This window comes from Gracilinanus agilis, chromosome 5, assembly GCF_016433145.1.
Source record: "Gracilinanus agilis isolate LMUSP501 chromosome 5, AgileGrace, whole genome shotgun sequence".
Classification (NCBI taxonomy): domain Eukaryota; kingdom Metazoa; phylum Chordata; class Mammalia; order Didelphimorphia; family Didelphidae; genus Gracilinanus; species Gracilinanus agilis.
Genome location: NC_058134.1, coordinates 171,794,042 through 171,818,379, shown reverse-complemented (window position 1 = coordinate 171,818,379; position 24,338 = coordinate 171,794,042). Strand labels below are relative to the sequence as shown.

The 24,338-nt window shown below is 36.3% G+C and overlaps 1 protein-coding gene and 1 pseudogene across 1 annotated transcript in view; one reads left to right on the top strand and one right to left on the bottom strand.

Moving 5' to 3' along the window:
* The window catches only part of CAMK1D (calcium/calmodulin dependent protein kinase ID), a 484,315-nt gene that overhangs the window by 33,072 nt on the left and 426,905 nt on the right, over positions 1-24,338 (top strand). The window lies entirely within an intron of this gene.
* LOC123250840 lies at positions 10,161-10,245 on the bottom strand (annotated as a pseudogene).

Genomic DNA, 24,338 nt, shown 5'->3' with positions numbered 1-24,338 from the left:
AATTATTTGTTCTAATCAAGTCCTAAGTGAATTTAGCTATTGACCTAGTATTTGATTGATAATTTAGGTCAGGCTAATGTGTAACCAGCTAAAGATGGTTTTGGCAGAATCTTGCTCCCTTTGGGATGGATGCAAGTCTTGATGACCAAATTGTTTCTATGTTGGTTTGCATCAACTGCAATGAACAGTAGATGGAAGGGAGACTAGAAATCAATTGTTCAGTGGTATGGTTTACAGCCTGTTCCAGAGTGACTTCATTTCTTACATTGGGGTGTTACCAATGATGGAACAGGTTACTACATTCCTTCAAATTCAACAAACATATTAATTGCCTCCTGTGTGCCATGCACTATATTAGGTGGTGAGGATAAAAACATGGAAAACAACACAGTTCTTCCTTTGAGAAAGCTTTCAGCTTAACAGGAATGTTAGAGCATGTTTGTGAATAAGTACCAGAGTAGAATATGAAAAGGACAAATGAGGGAGTTAGAAAATCAAACAATTGATGAGTATGTAAGTACCTACTGTAATGCTGCCAGATATGGTGCCAAGTGCTGGTGACACAAAGGCAAAAGCAAAATAATCCTTAATTACAATGGATTTCTATTCAAATGGGGTAGATACTATAAAAAAGTAAGTATATGTAGGACATATACAAAATGAACACAGGATAATTTGGGGAAGGAGGGCACCAAGAAACAACGGGTTATAACAAATAAGAGAAGGAAAGATAATCATTTTATCTAAAGGAAATTAAGAAATGTTTCATGGGAAAGGTGGCCTCTGAGCTGGGCTTTAAAATAAGAGACAATTCAACAGACATAAATATTATGGGGGTATGTTTAGGACATAACTTCTTGGAAATCAAAAAGTGAGAGGGAAGGGCAAGATCAGAGGAACAGCTAGTCCAACTTGGCTAAACAGAGCATGTAGAAGAAAGTAGTGTTAAATAAGGTATATTGGAACCAGATCATGGAGGAACTTACAAATAGGCTGAGATGTTTGTCTTATAGATGACAGGGATCCCCGGGAAGTATGTGAGCAGGGGAATGAAGTGATCAGACTTGTGCGTTAGTAAGTTTATTTTGGCAGCTGTGTGAAAGATGAATTAGAGGGGAGAGTCTGGAGGCTGGAAAATTAATGATCAGGCTATTATAATAGCCCAGATTAGAGGTGACAAGAGCCTGAACTAAGGTGGAGGTAATATGAATAGAAAGAAGGGAAAGGAGATGTCATACTTCAGGCAGGGAACAAATATTTATAAAGCATTTATTATGAGCATTGTACAAAATGTTGAGGGTTATAAAAATAAGCAAAAGAAAGACTATTAGCTACAAAGGACCTTACATTTAAATGGGAAAGATAGTAAATAAACCAGAGCTGAAAGAGGGAGAAGAAGATATTTATTTGGGGGTATGGTTACAAAGCCCTGGATGTCAGAAGCAGAGCTGAAATAGGATGTATTCATAAAGATGGCCTTCATTTTGAGGAGAAAGGAACCCATGAGTTTGAGAATGGAGACTTGATGGGTAGAGGAATGTTTTAAAGTGAGAAGGCAGCCAAATCATGGTGGTAAAATCTAGACTGTCAGTAGTAGGTGGCAGCTAGGTGGCTCAGTAGATAGAGAGCTAAGCCTGGATATAGGAGATCTTAGGTTCAAATCTGGCCTCAGATACGCCCCCATCTGTGTGACTCTAGGCAAGCCACTTAACCCCAGTTGTCCATCTCTTACCACTCTTACCTAACCTGTACTTACGTAGTATTGATTCTAAGAAAGTAAGGGTTTTAAAAAAGTAAAGGCAGTAGCAGAGCTGGGAGAAGAATGAAAGAGATAGCTAGCCTTCATCCCTCCAAAAAAAAAATAGAGGTCCTGGGAGAAAGAGAATTATCAAGAGGGCTTAGCAACTAAATGGATATGGGAGGTGAGTGAGAGGGTAGAATCAAATACCATCCTGAGATTTTGAGCCTGGAGGGATGATGGCCCTTCATCTCTCAAAGTCTGTTCATTTCAAGCATTTTCTCATTTCATCAAAAATGAGGAAGTTGGAGAAGTCCCCTCTGCTTCCATTTTACACATGAGGAAACTGAGGCCACAGTTCATTAAACTAGTTAATAGCAGAGTCAGGATAGAATTTAGGTTTTCCTGAATTCCTCATTTCAATGCTCTTTCTACTCTATTAAATTTAATATAGAATCTTTCAGTATTAGGGTCAACCAAAACTCTAGCTATGGGCAATTGACTTTGTAAATCAGTCATATTTGAATGAAAGGATACATTTTTTGGTAGGGCATGACTGATTTATAAATAGGTGATAAAGTGATATTACAGGGACTTAATATAGGTAACAATTCAGATAACACTTCTTAGTCCATTAGTTAACAATATCAGTTGAGTGTCAATTGAGGTGCTGAGCATTATACTGGGCAAATTTAGGTGTAAGGCCAGTTCCTATTCTCAGTAAATAAATAGATTGCTTGCATTTCTGTCTGTTGACCCACTGACTACTTCCAAAGTGAATCTGATGTAGTCATTCATCATTCATCTTCTTCTTTCTCTACCAACTATTTCATTTTCAGGTTATATGATATATATTTTTTTATCATGCCAAATACACTTCCATATTGGTCATTGTTGTGAGAGCACACTCATTCAAAGCCAAAATCCCAGAATAAAAGAGTAAATTTATGTGATAATTTCTGAAGGTCTGTAGCTCCCAGACTCCTTTGCCCTCCGGGAGAAGATTAGCTGGAAATAGGCTCCAACACTGATCATATTCCACTCCTACTTGAAAAAGCTACCCTGACTGAGAATTGGGGTAAAGAATCTATACTCTCCAGCTGAGTCAGTTTTTACTTTTTTGTCTAGGGATGGTGACTGCTCTCCATGTGGAGACTGACAAGTGATGAAATTCAATTTGGTACCACTTATTTGTCAGTGGTTTGACTCCATGTAGAGTATACAGTCTTCATCTCCTACTGGTTTCCCTGGCTTTCTTTAAGTTCCAACAGAAATCCCAAGTTCTGCAGAAGCCTTTACCACCCTCTCTTAATTCTACTGTCTTCCCTCTTTAAGTTTTTTCCTATTTATCTTGTGGATAGCTCATTTGTAAATATTTGTATGCTTGTCATCTCCTTTAGACTGTGAGCTCCTTGATGGCAGGGTTTGTCTTTTGCTTCTTTTTGTATCGCTTAGCCCAGTGTCTGGTACATGGTAAGTGCTTAATAAATGTTAAATGATTTTAATAATAGTATCTAGAGTTTATATAGCACTTCAAAGTTTCCCAAACACTTTAAATATGTTGTCTCATTTGACCCTGGCAACAACCCTATGAGATTCCTGCTATTATCTTCATTTTATAAATGAAGAAACTGAGGCTGAGAGAGTCTAATGTGGCAAACATAGCCTGGTATGCAAGGGGCCCATGAAATTACCAAATTAATCTGGTACCCAAACCAGATTAAAATATAATTAGAAAATATTTAACGAAATAAAGGCACAACAAAATACAATGTTTATATGTCATTTTCTAAGGGTGGGCTCATACATATTCTGATGTATGGTTTGGTTTAGTGGTCCCTCTTTCTATTTGAGTTTGACACCCTTGGTAAGTGACTTGCTCAGGTAGTAAATACAAAATTTATATTTGAATCCAGGCCTTTTGACTCCAGTAGTTCAGTTGTGTCCAACTCTGTGACCCCACAGTCATAGCACACCAGGCCCTTTTATCTTCCACTATCACTTGAAGTTTATCCAAGTTCCTGCTTGTTGTTTCCATGACAATATCTATCCATTTCAACCTCTGGTGTCCCCTTTTCCTTTTGCCTTCAGTCTTTCCTCACATCAGGGTCCTTTCCAGTAAGTCTTGTCTTCTCATTATGTGGCCCAAGTATTTAAGCTTCAGTTTCTTTATTTAGCCTTTCATGAATGATCTAAATTAGTTTCTTTAAGTATTGGCTGATTTGATTTCCTTGCAGGCTACAGAACTATCAAGTCTTCTCCAGCATCACAATTCAAAAATGTCTAATCTGTGGCACTCAGCTTTCCTTATAGTCCAATTCCTGCAACTGTATATTGTTACTGGACCACAGCTTTGACTCTGCAGCCCTTTGTTAGCAAGGTGATGTCTCGGCTTTTTAGTATACTGTCCAGATTCACCATAGCTTTCCTTCCAAGAAGCAAGTGTTCATGGCTACAGTTGTCATCTGCAATGATCTTTGAGCCCAAGAATATAAAATCTGACACCACTTCCATTTCTTCTCTTGCTCTTTGCCAGGAAATGTTGGGGCCGGTTGCCAAGATACAGAGATCCAACTTCAGAATCAGTGTTATTTCCCAAATGATGGTTGACTCAGACATCCTATAGGGCTAGTCATTAGGTCTTGATTCACATTTCAGTTCCTCAGCAAGGGCCAGAGTCTCAGAATTTAATGTGACTGGAAACTCTTGAAGTTCAAGGTTTCTCCCAGTTTTGTCAGTCTTATCTCTAGCAAGGCCTTTTGACGGACTCTTGGTGGGAGCCCATCAAAGGCCAAGGGGAGTAGACCCAGGGTAGGCCCTGCAAAAAGCAGGGCCACCATTCTACCTTCATATCACTTAACTTTAGATCCTCTCTCCTGAAGCCACATGTCATTGCATTTATGGCCATTCTTTTTCTTGCTACTACATACATGTGTTTGTATCCTGAGAGTTACTGAATGGCATATGGAAATGTAAGAGAGGAGGCTGACAGAATGAAAAGAGACCTGCAAGTAAATTAATATTTCCCAAGGAAATCTTGAAGTAATTCTTGGTTTCTAATCAAATATAAAGAAAATATATCAAATGATCAAACTTGAAAATCATACAGTTTTGTAGCATGAAAGTAATTTTACCTCAGGTGCAATCTGGTTTGCCTTTTCACTTTCTTAAGTCTTTTGCCAGTTTTCCAAATGCATTTGGAAATTTGGGTTGACCTTTTTTTTTAATTCCATTTAAAGTAGTGAATATTTTCCTGTCACTTCTTGAACTGACATGAATAAAATATTCCTTTTCAGGATGGTAATTTTCCAATATGCTTCTTAAAAAACAAGTTGGTTGACTTTAGTTGCCTACTAAAATTTTCCTGTTGTGAAGAAGCTTGGAATTCTTTCCTTCCACAGGCCTCATTAATTTAGTATAAATGGGCCTAGTTGAAATGACTGCTACCCATTCTTTACATGCTTAGGCCAGATCTAAACAGCACAAAGGAAAAGTGGAGAGATGATAATTTAACATTGAGTTAAGACCATGGAGGCTTCCAGTTTTCATAACTAAAGACTCAAAATAGATTTCTCCCTGTGAATTATCTGCCTTGACTCTAAGACCTCCAACCCACAAATTCAACTGTTTAAACAGACTCTTAATGCATATTAAGTAATTCTGTATCAATAATAACTCTTTTTAAACATCTGACATGTGTTAAAATACGAATGAATGATTACCATGAACAATATAAGGAGAAAGTATAAAGTAGTAACCCTACTTGAATAACTTGAATATTATAATTTAATAAACTTGAATTATAAACTTGAATATTATAATAATAAACATAAGAATTTAGAGCATGAACTTGATTTCACAGTATTTAAGGGAACTTCTAATAGCAAAAATAGCAACAACATTTTCCTTTGTACAAAACTTGAAGTGATTATAGCAAAGCTCTCATCATCTGAAAAATCAGTTTTATCTATAGAATCTTATAGTCTTTTAGATGCCCCAGAAATAACAGAATCTTCAGAATTGGTAGGGACCTTAGAGGACATCTAATCTAGTCTTTATAGCAGTCCCCAAGTGGTCATGCATAGCCTTTGGTTGAAAATCTATAGTGACAGAGCCTTGACTACTTTGTGAGGTAGTCTATTTCCCTTTTGGACTGCTCTAATAATAATTAAGAGACAGCTAAGTGGAGTAGTAGATAGAGCACCTGCCCTGGAGTCTGGACAATTGATCTTCCTGAGTTCAAATCTGGCCTCAGACAACTATTAGCTGTGTGACTTTAGACAAATTGTTTAACAAGTTGCTTTAGTTTCTCATCTGTAAAAATGTATTGGAGAAGAAAAAGGACAATTACTCCAGTATCTTTGCCAAGAAAACCCCAAATGGGGTCACAAAGAGTCAGGCACAACAGATGATTGAGCAACAATAAATTATTAGGAATATATTCTTTATATAGTATTCAAATCTGCCACTCAGCAACTCCCACCTCTTTTATCATGGGATCACAGGATTTCATGTAGGAAAGGACCTTTGAGATTCACTAGTCCAAACTGAAATCTGAATGGATTAAGTGACTTTATAGACTCATCATATAATGCTTTTTTTTTGCATTCGTCCCACCAGAGCCAAACAGAAAAAAGCAAATCTCATTTGTAGATAGCTGTAATGTCTTTTTCCTGACTCTCCACTTACTTCAAGTCTTCTCCATACTAAATGCTCCTAGTTCATTCATCTCAAACATCATATGGTAATTGGCTCTAGGTCAGTCACATTTCTCTTAATCCATTTCCAGTTTCTCAGTGTCCTTCCTAAAACTCAGAAATGGGATCTCGGAAATGAACAAGATAGACCAGATGTGATCTACTTGGGTCTTATCTGCCAAGAGTAGTAACCAACCTCTCAAGTTATAGGCACATTGGTTCTATTAATGCAGCCTTTTCTTGACCAGCCCTTGATGTCTTCTTGCTCTTGCTGTCAAACTCCTAGAAATAGTAATATACCCTCATTGCCTCCACTTCCTCACCTCTCATTCATTTTCAGCTCCTTGAAAGATGGTTTCTGATCCTTTTACTCAATGAAACTGTACTCTCCAAAGTTAACCACTATTTCTTAACTGCTAACTCCATTGTCTTTTCCCTCAGTTCTTAACTTCCATTACTCTCTGCAATATTTGACAGTGTTGATGGCTCTCCTTCTATCTGGCCAACCTGTAGTCACCTTTCTTAGATTGTAATCTGAATTATAACCCATAATCACAAGGCAGATGATAGTGCAAGTGATAGAGTTCTGGTCAAACTTGGCCTCAGATACTTATTTGGTCTGTGATCCTGGGCAAATCATTTAACCTCTGTTTGATTTAGTTTCCTATTCTATAAAATGGTGATAATAATAACCTACATCCCAGAGTTGTTATGAAGATCACATAGATAATATTTGTAAAAATGCTGGCACATAGTTGTTCATCCTTCATCACTGGGTGATGTCTTGACTTGAGCCTTGATTTGCATGAGTTGTACAAAGTAATCCACCTCATTCTTCTCTCCAGAGTCTTCAGAGTCCAATGGCAAGACAAAAGTCAAGATGACAGCCTATAGCCAGGGACACAGTGGAATGTCTTGGTGTCTGATTTCTGACCAAGCCCTAAGTATTCCATGGCACCTGCTTCAGCCACTTTCATGGCAATTGGAACAAATTGTTCTTGTCTGCCCATTCTGCCAGTGGAAGTCTTCACATATGTGTGTGGGTAAACTCCCCTTAAGTCACTGACAGTTTTGAGCCCTATCAGTTACCCTAAATCTGGTTTAACCTGTCTCTCGGAGATGGTTTTACCAAGGTATGGCTGGCTGATGCTCAAACTACAGCTTGCCACAGGTAAGAGATAGGTGAAAGGTAGACACCAAAGTGGGTGAGCTGCCCTGAAAATGGTTTGGCAAGCCACAGACTATAGAAAATTATAGTGTTAGGGAGATACAGCCTTAATGCAACAACTATATGCCTGGCATGTGGCTGTTTGTATAATCCTTTTTCCTTTCTTTTTCTTTCCTTCTGATATCCTATATCCCACCCTCCTTATCTGCACATGCTTTTGTTATTATGAACTTAATAATCATCAACAAACATGGATGTTGCAGTTAAAAGAACAAAGACTGTTTATGAAACAGTGAACTGCTCTTACCTATTTTAAGTATCCATCATGTCTCAAAGGTCTTAGTGAAGTTTTAAGCAATTTTGGCTAGCTGCTACATTTCATAAGATAGCAATAACATTTTCCCATATATGTGCCCTTCTGAACTTTTTGTTTTCTTCTTTGTATTTTAAAATGTTTCTATTAATCATCTTTTCTGGGTTTTTTTTTGGGAGGTAACTCTTTTACTGTCCTCTTTTACTCCTACCCCATCTTAAAATCAAAACCCTCTCTTGTAACAAATAAGTAATGTCAAATAAAACAACTCAATGCAATAGCCTTCTCTGAAAGTGATATGTCATTTCTCTGCTGATAGGATATGGTCTGCGTCATAAGTCTTCTAACGTCCTGACTGGCTATTACATCAGTCTGAAATCTTAATTCTTTCAAAGATTTTTTTCAGTTCTCCTCTGCATTATTGTGGTCATCATGTAGAGTGTTCTTATGATTCTGCTCATTTCATCCTGAATGAATTGCATCAATTCATAAGAGACTTTTTAGGTTTTTCTGAATTCTTCACCAAAGTCCTCATTTGAGAGACTGGAAAACTGGGAAGGGAATGAGGAGTCATGCTTGATACCATGTACATAGCTAGGTAATAACACAACCAGGACTATACCTCATGCCTTTTGACTACAAGTTAAGTACTCTTTCCATATGTTTTCAGTATTTTTTATTTCCAGCTTCTAGAGAATTTTTTCCCCCTCAGCCTCAAGTAGCTCCCCTTTAAGAGTTCATTAACTTGGGGTAGCTACATGAGTCACTGGGCAGAGTGATAAGCCTGGAGGCAGGAGGTCCTGAGTTCTAAATCTGGATGCAGACCCTTCCTAACTGTGTGACTCTGGGCAAGTCATTTAGCCCCAATTGCCTAGCCCTTACCATTCTCCACTCTTTTGCCTTGGAAATGATATTTAATATAGATTCTAAGACATAAAATTAGGGTAAAAAAGTTAATTAACTGTTAGCTAGTGTTTTTTAAGTTAAAGATTCCCCCCAAAATTCTGAGTAGTTGAGAGCCCCAGAATTATGGACAATTTTTCAGGGATGGTGGAAACATGTTTCGGCCTCTTACTCCACCCCTGCCTTCAAGCATTAATTCTATCTTGTTTTTCCTTGCTTTTAGGTTTGCTTCTTCTCATCTTTTTCCTTTTATTGTGATATTTAAATGTTTAAGAACTGGCCTACTAATCTGAATGTGTCTTGGTAAAAAGTATTACATTCTCCATAATATAGAAATTATCTTTAGTACATAGAACACTATGTAACCTCCTCCCCACAAATGTTTAGAAATAGAAAAAGACAATCATTGTGTGTTCTAAATAAAAAGTGCCATTTAAATTCAGCTTCCCCCACCCCAATTTTAGAATTTCTTCTCTTGTTAAACTCCTTATTGCTATATGCAAAATGAACAGTTCTCCAGTGGATAGGGTTTCTATGCCTTAAAGCCCAAGTGATATATTAAATAAGTCCTCCCTGATGGCCCTAATTGGAGCCACCCTTTTGGATTTCCCAGGACCCTTGAAACTTATATATCTTTTTTTTTTAAGTTACAACTTTAGCCTACTAGATCATAAACTCCGCCATAGCAAAGATTCTCTTAATTTTTATATCTCCTTCTGTGCCATGCACACACAGTGTATTCTTAATGTTTGTATCTTGTTCTCTACAAAAGGAGCTTAGGTGCTTCCTCTAGCATCAAATAGAAACTCCTATGTGTGGCATTAAAGCTCTTTATAATCTGGTTCTTTTCATTCTTTTCCTCCTCCCCACCCCCTATACAATATTCTCCTCTATAAACTCTACAATCTAGCTAAGCTAGCAATTTCTCAAAAATGATACCCTGTTTTTTTCCTCTCCCTTATAGAGTCCTTAGTTTTCTTCAAGATCCAACTCAAATCCTACCTTTTTTTTTGGCAGATGGCCTTTTGAGGTTCTACCAGCTATTAATGCCATCTCCTTTCAGATATATATATGTGTGTGTATATGTATATATATATATATATATATATATATAAAACATTTCTCAGAATAAATGTTGCTTAAGAGCAGGGTCTATGGCTATTTGCCTCTCTTAGTATCCCCAGAGTTTAGTGCAGTGTCTGGTACTTTGTTGTTAATTTATTTTTCAGTTGTATCTGAATCTTTGCCATTTCCTTTTCCAGATCATTTTATAGATGAAGAAAATGAGCCAAATAGGGTAAAGTGACTTGCCCAGGGTCACACAGTTAGTGAGTGTCTGAGGTTGGATTTGAACTCAGTTTTCAATTAGCAATAATTGTGCCTCAGTTAAACCTCATTGGCTACAATACTACCATTGCACAAAGCTGGGATTTGAACTCAGGAAGATGAGTCTTCCTGACTCCAGGCCTGATACTCTATCCACTGTGCCATCTGGCTGCTCTTGTCTAGCACATATAAACACTTAATAAATGCTTCTTAATTGACCGACTGATTTAAATGGTCATAACTTCCTGTAAAAGGATAGTAATTCTGATTGTGTGCTTATACTGCTTCTTTTGGTTATCCTAGCCCCAGTGGAATACCTTCTTAAGATTCTGAAAAATAGTTATAACTTTGATTTAATCTTTATCAATATTTGCATCACCCCAACTTTCTGACTCATCCTTTGGTTTGTTATTGTTGGTTTCCCAGATGTGAGAGCTCATTTCCCAAGTCACCTTCTTTATTGGGCTCTTGCTTCCTATGTCTCCTCAGGAGCACAAGGTCATTCAAATATTTTGTTATCATTGGCCCTTGGAATTGTCTCTGTTTTCCATCATTTGGGATTTTAACTGGACTGTCATCTCTAGAAATTGAATTATAGTCTTAGGGAGATATGGACTAAATGCAACATCCTTATGCCTGACAGGCAGCTGTGTTTGTATAATTTGAAGGCAATTTAGCTCTCATCTCCTCTATAGTCCAGAGTCTGATTTAGTTTACCTGAAGCTATCCATAATCTCAGTTTTAATTAATCTTTACAAGGAGTGGATTAAGATGGTTATTTTTCCAGGTGAGTTTCAATGTGAGTACTTTCTGAGAATCTAACATTCTTAAAAATAACATTTTTCACGTGATCTTTTTCTTCCAGGTGAGAGGTATGGTCATCTCTCTAGTCTGGATGATAGACTCTTTTTATTTACTTTGTCGACTGAAATTTAACTATATCTTATCCACTTTAAAATTGTATTCCCATGAAGGGGAAAGTAAGAGCATGAACCATGTAACCATGCTAACTTCTCTGAAAAATAAATATTATTAAATTAAAAAATAAAACATATTAAAGAAAAAATAAACCTTCCTCCCTAGTTAAAAAAAAAGACTGTATTCCCAGGGGGCAGGTAAGTAGCTGAGTGGATTGAGAGCCAGGCTCAGAGACAAGAGACCTCAGTTCAAATCTAGCTCAGACACTTCCTAGCTATGTGACCATTGCCTTTCCCTTACTAGTCTTCTGCCTTGGAACCAATATACAGTATTGATTCTAAGATGGAAGGTAAGGGTTTCAAAAAATAAAAGATTGTGTTCCAAGGTGAAGGGTTGAGTAAAGTATATAGTATCATGACTTGTGTTATTCTTTCATTATTAGACTACAGATTATGGACCAAACCTTGAATATAAAAGATTACTTATATTGATTAACTTCTTTAAACATTTTTTAGACTTTCTATATTAATATTAATTCTATGACAGAAGAGAGGCAGAGACTAGGCAATCAAGGTTAAGTGACTTGCCCCAGGTCACACAGCTAAGCAGTGCCTGAGGTCATATTTGAACTCAGGTCTTGAGTCTCCAGGCCGGGCTCTCTATCTATTGTGCCACCTAGCTGCCCCTCTTGACTGATTTTTGCAAAACAATTTTTACTTCCAAAAAAAAAAAAAAAGCAAGAATCTACAGACATTTTCCCAATACCTCTAGGGCAGATTCTTCCTCCATTCTGCTACCTATTCTTAGGAAAATGGGTTCAAAGTATGGAGCAGTCTCTACATATTCCCATGAAGCACTGGGTAACAATAAGTTTATATCCAAAGGTCCAAAGCTGGCATTACTGCCCGAATCCTCATTTCAGCATTCGTTCATATGGGTCCAGAAGTTTGCTCCTGAAGGCTCCTTGAGGCATTGATGCTGGACAAGTGGCAGCACTGAGCTTAGATTCTGGGAAGAAGACCCTGCCATCTTTTCTCTTGACCCACAGTTTCTCTCCAGACTCTTTTGAGTGGAGAGACTCACTGTAGATGTCTGGATGTGAATATGGGAAAGAGCCACCCCAAACTGATTAACACTTTTTTAAAGTCTTCCTTACAATTCCAGTTACATGATCACTCTGAAAGTCTCCTTCCAATCACATGGTTAGCTAACCAGAAGCAATTACAGCATGCCCATGTGTGCTCTGTGGTCCCTCCAAGCCATTTCCCTTCCACTTCATCGTGATTCTCCTGGATCTACCCGTGTCCTCCCCATGGAGAGGTCGTATTGAGCAAGTTGACAGGGTCTGCACAAGTATCAGACTCTCTTATTACACATATGTTAAAAAATTGTCACATAATTATAGATTTGGAGCAAGAAAGACTCTTTGGAGTTATTAAGTTCAACACTCCAATTTGACTGATGAAAAAGCTGAGTCTGAGAGAGAGGAAGTGACTTGCTCAAGGCCACACAGTAAATGGCAGAAATAGCATTAAAACCTACTTCTTCTGATTTTAGCCTTCTTTTTCACCTTATCTGGCATAAATACACAATGAACAATAACAGTTGTATAGATATGTATATCTATCTAGTCATCTAAAAATTACATTAAAAAATCTCATTTGATTTTCTTCCTCCCCTTTGAAATGCATGATAATATGAAGAATAGGTTGAAATTTGATAAAGCACTATCTTAAGAAAAAGAGATTGCTAAGCAAATCAAACAAAATAAATAAGATGGGAAGTAAAACATTCTATTTAAGAGAACACTTAGTAATACAATTCATAACTAGTTGATGTGCTACTTATAAATGATTCTTTTTAGATCCATTATTTAGCAATACTTTGTTAGCCTTGTTATTTTATGAATTCAAAATGATTAAACTGTATTTCTTTACAAATATTTTGTCATTAAGTCTTTTCACTAATTTTACTTGCCTGATTTTGCCTCTTCCTCCAGGCCTCTAACCTTCTCAGTTGGGACCCTTTAATATTGTTTTCCTTAGGAAGGGGGAATATAACATCAATAGTTTCAGGGTTCAGTGTTTATTGTTGCTACTGGTCCTTTTGCTTTAGTGTCCAGGTTCCTGCCTTGTTTACCTGTGAACACATCCCCAACTGGAATCCCAGATCTTGAGTCTCAGTTTTTCCATGACTGAATCACTGCCAGTAAAAGAAGGTTAACAGGCTAAATTACCTCTAATATCCATAATTCTAAATGATATGTAAAAGTCATCCAAGTATTTATTGATATATACTATTGCCAATCATAATGATACTTATAGACACTCAGAGGCTTAAAAAAAACCCTTTCTTTTTTTTTCCTTTTTAACTCTTACCTTCCATCTTAGAATTAATACTGTGTATTGGCTCCAAGGCAGAGAAATGGTAAGGGTTAGACAGTTGGGGTTAGGTGACTTGTCCAGAGTCATGCAGCTAGGTCTAGCTCCGTATCCACTGAACCACCAAGCTTCCCCTCATTTTAATAAATGGTTTATTATATGCTCAGAGAAGAGACCTATGGTACATTACCAATAAGCCTTTAATATCATTTTCAGCAACCCTGTATAGTCTTTAGTTATCTTAGCATGATGGAAACCATAGAATTTTACGGAAAGCATAAGAGAAAGGAAAGATTTACATATTAAAGGACCCATAGAAGAAGGGGAAGGTCTATATCAAGTAAAATAAACTGATCAGCAAATACTAGGGGGATTTAACCAGAATTTGCAAAAAGAGCAAGAACTAACTAGATAGCACCAGGGCTATGATTGATATCTCAGCTTAAGCAAATAGGGGTAATAAAGCTGAGCCAGAAATTCTTCTATCAATAACCAGTTAATTACCTGCTCTTCAAGCTCTTAAATAATGACATGGCTTGCCGTCTCAAGCAAATGATGGCAATGCTAAAATTCTCTTATGACATGATTAGTTTACTCCCATGACTATTATGGCAATCTTCCATTTGTTTCACTTTGAATTTGCCCAGGGTCTTCCATTTGCTTCACTTAGAATTTGTAGACAGCATAACTGTCCTAAACAGCACAGAAGTGAGTGATGATGAAGCCCAGACCTGCAACAGCTTTGATTAAGTCCTTTAATTTCACCATGCCAGAGTTTTCCTTTCTCTAAAACTCTATTTAGAATGATAATTTAAAAAATCGTTTTCAGAATGCTGCAAATGACTATGTAGACTGAGACTAATTTCAGATTCAAAATCAGAGAACCTGTCTTCAGACTTTTGGTCTTGATATTTAATACTTAAACAATTCATTCCCAAATCACTGTCCATTTTATATCTATGAACATGTTATATTCTTTTAGTAGCATATAAGGTAGGCAGCTAGGCAGCTCAGTGGAGAGTAGGGGACCTAGAGTCAGGAAGACTTGAGTTCAATCTTGCCTTGTAAACTTACTTGCTGTGTGACCCTGAGCAAGTCATCTAACCTTCCTCAGCTTCAGTTTCTGTAAAATGGAAGTAATAGCTTGCCTCATAGAGTTGTTATGAGGATCAAATGAATTAATATATACAAAGGCCTTTGAAAACTCTTAATGTTAAATAAATGCTAGTGGGGATGATAATGATGCTCCTTATGGAGGACTGTCTTTTTCCATTTGCATTCTTCTGTACCTAATACAAAGTAGGTGTTTAATGAATGTTTGTTGATGGATTGTATGACTTCAGGCAAATCACTTAACCTTTATGAGATTTACTTTTCTTGTCTTTAAACTATTGAGCAGAGTATAGTAGATGGCCCCTGAGGTCCTTCTTAACTCCAAATGTATGGTCCTAGGATCTAACACCCCAGAATTACAGTAAAGTTGTACCTCTTTGGAACCCTTAGGGGGAATTCTTTATTTTGAACAATAAATTTTCCTCAGGAACTAAGGGTTAATCCTTTTAATTTTAGCCCTGCCTCTCTTTTAAAATGGTGGCTCTTCTAAAATGTACTACTTTGTGACAGACTATATCAGATGAGAAATGAGCTTTTCTTAAACCCTAGAGAAACATCATTTTGGATATCTGTTATCTTGACCTATCTAGCTATAGCTAGAGAGGCAGATGCAGAAATCTTCAAAGACTGGGCTCACCCCAGCAGAGCTTGTTTTCTTTAAAAAGTCCCTGACATTAACTTGCTCCTTATTTATGTCCCTATTTCTTAAAAACTCCAAGCAGCAGGCACTTCCAGCCATATGACCTCACGGGCAGTATAACTTGGCTGTTTTATTGAAAAATTAATTAGCAAGTCAAAGGCTGGAGCAGCTTTGTCCCCAGTGATTTTTTCAGCCTCCAAAAAAACATCATCATCATCATTCTCACTATGGCTTTTGGTGTCTTCTTACTTGTCAGCAACATTCAAAACATTATCTGCTTTCTGCATCACTAACATAACTTGCTCCTCTTTGTCAGCTTGCACCAACTCTTTTATCTTGTGTCAATTGTTAGGAGGGTGTGAAAGAGAAGTACCCTTCACTACTTCAGGAATTTATGCTAAAATATTTTGCAAGGTGAAATTCTTCCTCAGAAGATGGCACTTTTTCAGACATTATACCAGTTTGCAATTTACTCCGTCCCTCCTCAAAGACTGACTTGAAAGGGAATTTCCTCCATATGAGTAACATTAAAAACCACATCTCTCATGTAATAAAAGAGTGAAAGTCATGCAGAGGGCTTATGTCATTTATCTTCTGTCTCATGGAACTTCTTTTGTAGGAACATTTCATATCCTAGAAAAGAAAAAAAAAAACAAATACAGCAATACCCTAGAAACTCACCTGAATCAATTATAGCTGATTATATTTTCACATATATGATTATATGGCCCATAAAACTATATATTAAATAATATATAACTATATTATATATAAATACATAACTATTTTATTTATACTTATATAATTTATAACCAATTATATTTGAATATATATGATTATATAGTCTATAAAACTACATATTAACTATAAATTATATATAACTTTGTTATATATCAATATGTAACTTTTATATATAAATATATATTATATAATTTATAACTAATTATATTTAAATATGTAATATGTGATTATATATTCTACAAAACTGTATGAGTAACTATATGTAATATATAACTATAATACATAAATGTAACTTATAGGTATATATGTAAAACAATGTATAACATATTTGAATATATGCTCATATATTCTAGAAAATTATATATGTAACTATATATTATGTAATATACAACTATGTTATATATAACATATAACTGTTTTATATATGTATGTCATATAATTAATAACTAATTGTATTTGAATATATCTGATTATATAGACCAGTGATGGGCAAACTGTGGTCAGCGGGCCAGATGTAGCCCCCTGAAATGTTCTATCCGGCTGGGGGAACATTATTTCTAATCTGACGAATACAATGAGTAGGATACAATACAATGAAATTTCGAAAGATTTGCCTTAGAAACAGACTGACAGACGAGCATTTCCTTTCCTTTGGCCTCCTCTTTAAAAAGTTTGCCCATCATTGGTATAGACCATAAAACTATATTTGTAACTATATATAATATATAATTATGTGATATGTAAAAACATAACTAGTTTTATATATGTAAATATATCAGACACTTTATGCCTAATTATATTTGAATATATAATGTGTGATTATATGTTCTATAAAACTATATATAATTATATATAATATATAACTAATATATATCAATGAAACTTGTATGTATATATACAATGATTATATTTGAATATAAATGATCACATAGTCTATTAAACTGTATATATATCTATTTATTGTATAATATATAACTGTTACGTAGAAACACAACTTTATATATGCACATGTAAAACATGATGTATAACTGATTATATTTAAATATACATGATTATATATTCTCTAAAATTATATACATAATTATATATTATATAATTGTTTTACTCTGGGAATATATGAACTATTCAGATTTGAAAAGATGGCAGACATTTCTAGTCCCTGTCCCTGTTTCCTCAGGATGAGTTAATGATAGAGCTGTATAATAATAGAATGGTTTTGAGTTCTAAATATGCCTCAGTTATTACCTGTGTGACTTTGGGCAAATCACTTCTCTCAAGCTCAATTTCCTTATCCATAAAATGGGAATAATAATAGTGCTTACTTCACACGGTTATGATGAGGTAATTTTTGTGTAATACTTTTCAAATTTTAAAATGGTCTGTGCTAGCTATAATAGTATATATATATATATAACAGCATATATAATAGCTATAATAGTAATAATTATTATTTTGATATTTTTAGGTAAGCCTAGAGTTTTTATTTATTTATTTATTTTTTAAACCCTTACCTTCTGTCTTGGAGTCAATACTGTGTATTGGTTCCAAGGCAGAAGAGTGGTAAGGGTGGCAATGGGGGTTAAGTTACTTGCCTAGGGTCACACAGCTGGGAAGTATCTGAGGCCAGATTTGAACCTAGGACCTCCTGTCTCTAGGCCTGCTTCCCAATCCACTGAGCTATCCAGCTGCCTCTAAGCCCACAGTTTTTAAGCAGATGCTATGTGGCAAAATGGAAAGAATGACAGCCTCCCACTAATTCTGCCACTATCTGATGTGTGTCCTTGGGAAAGTTACTTAATTAGTATACTGTTTCTTTCTGAATCAAATTTTAAAGTGCTTATTAAGCACCAAGAAAGGCACTTGTCCTTAAGGATTGTTGATGTATTTTATGACCTTGAGCATATCACTTGATCTTTCTGAGATTCAGTTTCCTTGTTTTTAAAATGAAAGGATGATAGTAGATGGCATCGGAGATCCCTCCCAATTCTAAATCTATGTTCCTATGATCCTGCACCTGAGAATTACAGTAAAGTTGTCTCTCTTTGGAGCCCTTAGGGAATTCTTTTGTTCTGAATAATAGTTTTTCCTCACCATATGTAAGGAATTACATCCCTAAAGAGAATACTAAACATGAATAAATGGCTACATACAATATATATACAGAATAGATGGAAGGTAACTTTAGGGGAACACACTAGAAGCTGAAGGGAAACCTAGAAAAGCTTCTTGTGGAAGTTGGTATTTGAAGTTAGTCATGAAATAAGCCAGAATCAGAGGATGAAGTGAAGAGGGAGAACATTTATTTCATTTATAGCTAAAAAAAAATAGGAGAAAGGTACTGAGATTAGGCAGTGCAAAGCCATAGGGATGGGAGATGGAGACTCGTAGGTAAGGAAGAGCAAATAGCCCAGATATGGATCGTAGAGTATGTGGAGGAGAATTATATGTAAGAAGACTGGAAAGGTGAGAAAGGGCCAATTTTCAAAGAGATTCAAGTCCCCAATAGAGGAGTTTATATTGAACCTAGAGGCAGCTTTGGCTCAGTGCTTACAGCACTGGACGTAGAGTTGGGAAAATGGAAGTTCAAATCTGTCCTCAGACACTTCCTAATTGTGTGACCCCGGGCAAGTCACTTAACCTCTGATTGTCAAAAGGACCCACTGGAGGAGGAAATGGCAAACCACTAGTATCCTTGTCAAGAGAAGCCTATGGGTAATTATGGTTCATGAGAAACTGAACAATAGCAACAACATATTTGATCCTAGATGGAATAGGGAGCAACTGGAGTTTGGTGAGTTGTGGGGTGGGGGACTATTATGTGGGGTAGCTACTCCTTTGGAACATCACTTTGGCAACTGGGTGGAGGAGAGATCGGAGGAGAGATTGGAGGAGAGGAAGGACTGAGGGAGAAAGACAAATTAGAAAGCCGTTGCAATAGTTTAGTTGAGAAGTGATGAGGCTCTGAACTAGGGAGATGGCTGTATGAAAGGAAGGGAACTTATTGAAATCCAAGTCCTTTTCAGTTTTGACATGAAGGAATTCTGTCTTTCTCTGGAGGAATAAAAATACACAGAGATCTCTTTATTCATCCATGATTTACCTTGGACTTCTTAAGAAACAGGGATCAGTTGCCCTTAGGGCTCAGAAGGCCATATAGGGGGACAGAGGGGTTCACTGAACCTTAATGTTGCTCTCATGACCTATTAGAGGCTGTTTAGAACAGACTGGCATCCGCCTCCTTGGAATGAATACATTTTTCCTGAGAGTGAAGTAACATGCTGGGGGGAAAAAAAAGGACTTTGCAGTGAGTATGGGCCCCTGGAGGAAAAGAAAGGGGATAAATTGTTTCCTAAATCAAATAAGATACAGTATAATGAGGTAATAAGGGAAATCTAGAATGTATCTTTCAGCACAGCTAATATTTTGTCATAGCAAGATAGCCATTCTAGACCTCCAGGAATGGCTGAACTCTGAGCTTCAAGCCTTGAAAAGTGTACACAGAGTTTAAAACCCCATCCTATTCCTTCACTCAAATTCCTCACACTATTTTTAGCTAGTTCTCTGCCCTGTTTCTAGGCTTATATTAATGAGCAGAGACAGTTTCTGGGGGCACTAAGCCTGTGGAGATGGGGCACTTGTGGACTACTTGTGTGTCTATGGCATATCCAGAATGCGCCTGTCGGAGGTTAACATCTGTCTTTTAGAGATCCTAACTCTTAATGAAGTTTGCCATCAAAAATGTGAAAATATTTTATCAAGGATTCATCTCTAACATATATCTTTCTGGCCCCTTGTTGATTCATTGAATATTTGGGTCACTGTTTGCTGACTTGGGGCAGCCAGGTAGAGCACTAGATAGAGTGCTCCTCTTGGACTCAGGAAGACTCATCCTTCTAAGTTCAAATCTGCCCTTGGATACTTACTAGCTATGTGACTCTGGGCAAGTCAATTAACCCTGGTTGCCTCAGTTTCCTCATTTGTCAAATGAGCTGGAGAAGGACATGGCAAACCATGTCCTTTAGTATCGATGTCCTCTAGTATCTTTGCCAAGAAAACCTCAAATGGGTTATGAAGAGCCGATGTAACTGAAAATGACTGAACAACAAAAAACTGACAACATTTGCTGGCAGATTGCCCCTGGGATGGGGTGACCTCACCTCTTGGTACTCTATTTATTGTTTTCTTATTCCATGGGCAATTTCTCATTCCAGGCTTTAGCAGTCTGCTTGGCTCAGTGCCAGAATCCTCAACTCAGAAGTTTCTAGCCTTAGTAAGAATTTAAACTTTATCAACATGATGAAGACTGTTGATTCTCTGTAAGTTCATGTTAAGAGTCTCATCTTGTGCAGTCTTGCAGGAACATTTCTACCTGACTGCTGCCAGATTCTTTGCAGTCTCTGGATAGTCCAGCTCTGGTACTTACTAGCTGTGTGATTGAGGCAACTCACTTATACTGTCTGTTTCCTTCTCTATAAATTAGGGGCAATCATATGACCTCAAAAGGGATGTTCTGAAGAAAACACTTTTAAGGCACTCTACAAATGTGAGCTGTTGTTATTTATTTCTTCTTATCTTTCTGAGGGACTTCAAATAGAAATGAACTAAGTTGCTATCTTGTTATTCTTCTTTTGTATGAAATATTTGGCAGGATTTTGTGTAGATGGATAGAATAGCTTTTTATTTCCTTGTAACTACATAAAATGATTGTGATATAAACTTGTCTTCTATGAATTCAATGAAAGCATCTTGGGATAATTCCAGTGGGAGACAGGATTGTGGGATGATATGTTGTTGGCATTGAGTTTCAGTTGTGTCTGACTCTTTGTGACCCCATTTGGGGTTTTCTTTGTAAAGATACTGGAGCAGTTTGCCATTTCTTTCTCCAGCTCACTTTATAAATGAGCTAAATGAGGCAAATGGGGTTAAGTGACTTGCCCAGGATTATATAGCTAATAAGTGTCTGACATCAGATTTGAACTCATGAATATGAGTCTTCCTGATTCCAAATCCAGTGTTCTTTCCACTGAGTCACCTAGTTGCTAATGTACCTTGTGTCCAGGATTATGGGATGACAGGTATCTCATCTTATTCCCACATGACTTTTATTTCTTTTCTCTTTATATTTTCAAAGCTTTTGATTTCATGTACTTTGGAATTTGAATATCTAATAGGGCCTTATTATCATTTTTATTATTGGGCAAAGTAAACATTTGGTTTGATTCATTCTGTTGTGCTTCCTGGGAGAAAGAAGAAAGTGACTGTAGGGGTACAGTGTGAATGTTAATGTTTTGTTGAAGTGCTAGTGTATTTGCCTTTTCTTTGTGAATTTCTAATTTATGAGGAAGATGGGAAATGTCTTCTTATTGCAAATAGTCATTTTCAAAAGAAATATAACTATATATTATATTCTCCTTTCTCCTAGACAACTGCAATGCCCTTAATGCTGCTTGTTGCAGATGCTTTTGAAAGAAAGATGCCTATTCTTAAAATGAAAGGAAATAACTGATAGCATATAGGATTTCAGTAAAAACAGGACTTTTAGAAATATAGTATTGCTTTTCTTTTGTTGAATCATTTAAGTCACTTTAGTTTTCTATGCCTCAGTCTGTTTATCTCTACAATGAAGGGGTTAGATTAGATGGCCCCTGAGCTTATTTTCAGCTCTATGATCCTACTATCCTATATATGAATTGGCTGGGACAAAGAAAAATAAATAAATTCATTGGTCTATACCAGGGGTCGGCAACCTTTTTGGCTGTGAGAGCCATAAATGCCACATTTTTAAAAATGTAATTTCGTAAGAGCCGTACAGTGCTCACAGTGCTGCTCCTGTAACAGCGCCTGAAAAAAAATTGACTTTATGGCTCCTGCAGAAAGAGCCATATCTGGCTCTCAAAAGAGCCAGATATGGCTCGAGAGCCATACGTTGCTGACCCCTGGTCTATACTAAACCATTTTTATATATTTAAAAACTATGAATATACAATATATAGTTTAAAAAATAACATTTAATTGTTCACTCAGTTGCATGTAAAAACAATTTAAAATATATATATTTTTTAAATGTAGAATTCCAAATTCTTTCCTTCTCTTCCTTCCCTGAGATGGCAAGCAATCTGATAGAGATTTTACATGTCTAATCATGTAGAATATTTCCTCCATATTAGTCCTTCTGTGGAAAAGATCTCAAGGTAAAAAAAGGAAAAGAAAGAAAGTGAAATATAGCATTTTTTGGTCTGCATTCACACTCTGTCTTATGAAAACAGAAAGTTTTACTGATGAAACTCACTTTTTCATTTAAGGCTTTTGCTAAAACAGTTGCCAAAGGAAGTCTAAGTAAACCTATAAAATCTTAGTATGTTTATCAGACTCTAAAACATCCACATAAGTTTGGGTCTAAGTCTGTTAATAAACTTAGAAGTAGAATAGTCATAAAATTATAGAAATTCTCAAATGAGGCTAGAATACTTCATCATGAGTTTGCCCCACATCACACTGCAGAAAAAGGTTGAAAAGTTGAAAATGATCTTTCTCTGGAGGTGGATAGTATTTTTCATCTAGTCTTTGGGATTGTCTTAGATCACTGTATTGCTGAGAATAGCTAAGTCATTCACAGTTGTTCATCAAACAATATTGCTGTTACTGTGCCCTATGTTCTTTTGGTTTTGCTCAATTCAGTTTGCATCAGTTCTCGTAGGTCTCTTCAGGTTTTTTTGAAATCATCTTGCTTGTCATCTTTTATAACACAATATAGTATTCTATGTGATGTATTATTTTGCTGAAATCTTTTGTTTTACTTGATTTGACATGCATTAATAGAATTTTGCATGATTTTAATTATTTGACATGTATACACACTTACAAAAATAAAATTGGATATTAAACACACCTTTAAAGAATAATCTATTTGTATAAACCTAGCCTTGATGATAATCCTTAGATTTTCAATGAGGTTCAAATCACACAACTTCTCAGGCCAGTGTAGCAGGTTTATTTCTTCCTCTTAGAAAAAACTTTACAACCTTTCATGTAGTCTGATGTGGTGCGAGGTCATGAAGTATTCTAGCCTCATTGGAGAATCTCTATAGTTTTTATAACTATTCAACTTTTCAGCTTCTTAACAGATTTAGACCCAAACTTGGGTGGATGTTTTAGAGTCTGATAAACATGCCAAGATTTTATAGGCTTACTTAGACTTCCTTTGACAACAGTTTTGGCAAAAGTCTTAAATGAAAAAGTGAGTTTCACCAGTAAAACTTTTTGTTTTCATAATCTTTAGTCTTTGAGTCTTTGTGTGGTCTTTCCCATGACAGTGTTTTATTCTTAATAGCAATTGCTAGCAGTTTTTTAAAAACTGGTCTTACTGTTCTTTCTACTTCAAGAAACCTATTCAGGAATTTTAAGGAGCCTTCTGAGGAGGAATCAGTAACAACCTGTCCATGGCTGCCAGGTCCTTGATAATGTCTTTACTTCTTTCCTGAGGATGCCAGTCTGTTTTATAGCAATAATCTGTCAGTTCTTGTTGTGGCTTTTGTTTTAACAAGATCTTCTTTTGTGTTTCTGTGAGACTGATCCTATTTCACAGGAGGCTTGAATGATTCTTAACTTCTGCACACCAACAGCCACTGCGATATCTCTAAGAATCATTGAAGTGTATCCTTCAAGAGTTATACCTTTAGCACATTTCCTTGGAGTACTATTTATTCTTAAAAACCACAGATTTGAAAACACAACAAAAGAGAGCAATAAAATATGTGTATGGTGTAGAAATCTAACATTCAACTGATAAAACATAAATGAATGGGGAGGAAATCCAGGCAAATTAATTTCATGTATTCCAAAATGGATGTTCTGAGTTTGTCTAGTGCCAATAGAACCATATATGCATGGCCTTGGCTCCAAAAGTATGAAACTATATCAAAATTATTGCTTGTCTCAAATAATTAACGTACTACTATAGTTACCCAAGTGGGCTAATTTGGATATCTGGAAGAAATTAATGTATCACACCTGGCTTGATAGTCTGAGTTATTATAGTATGAGCATCCTGAGGATGAAGACTGGATCTTACACAAACTATGTATCTCTCCCAGCCTCTAGGCTTATGTTTCACTCTTGGTAGACAATAAACTTTTATTAAATTGAACTGGCGGATCAGTTTACTTACCCTGGATTACACATCATCATTGAGCATCAGCCTTTTCTTCCCTCCTATGTTATGTTCTAGGAAATGACAAACCACTCCAGTATCTTTGCCGAAAATACCTCAAACGGGGTCAAGAAGAATTGAAAGGACTAAAATGACTGAACAACAACAACAAAGGTTATGCTTATAAGGAGTTTCTTTTACATATGACAGATCTCATATTCTTTTTTGAGTTTAGATACCAGCCTGGGGCA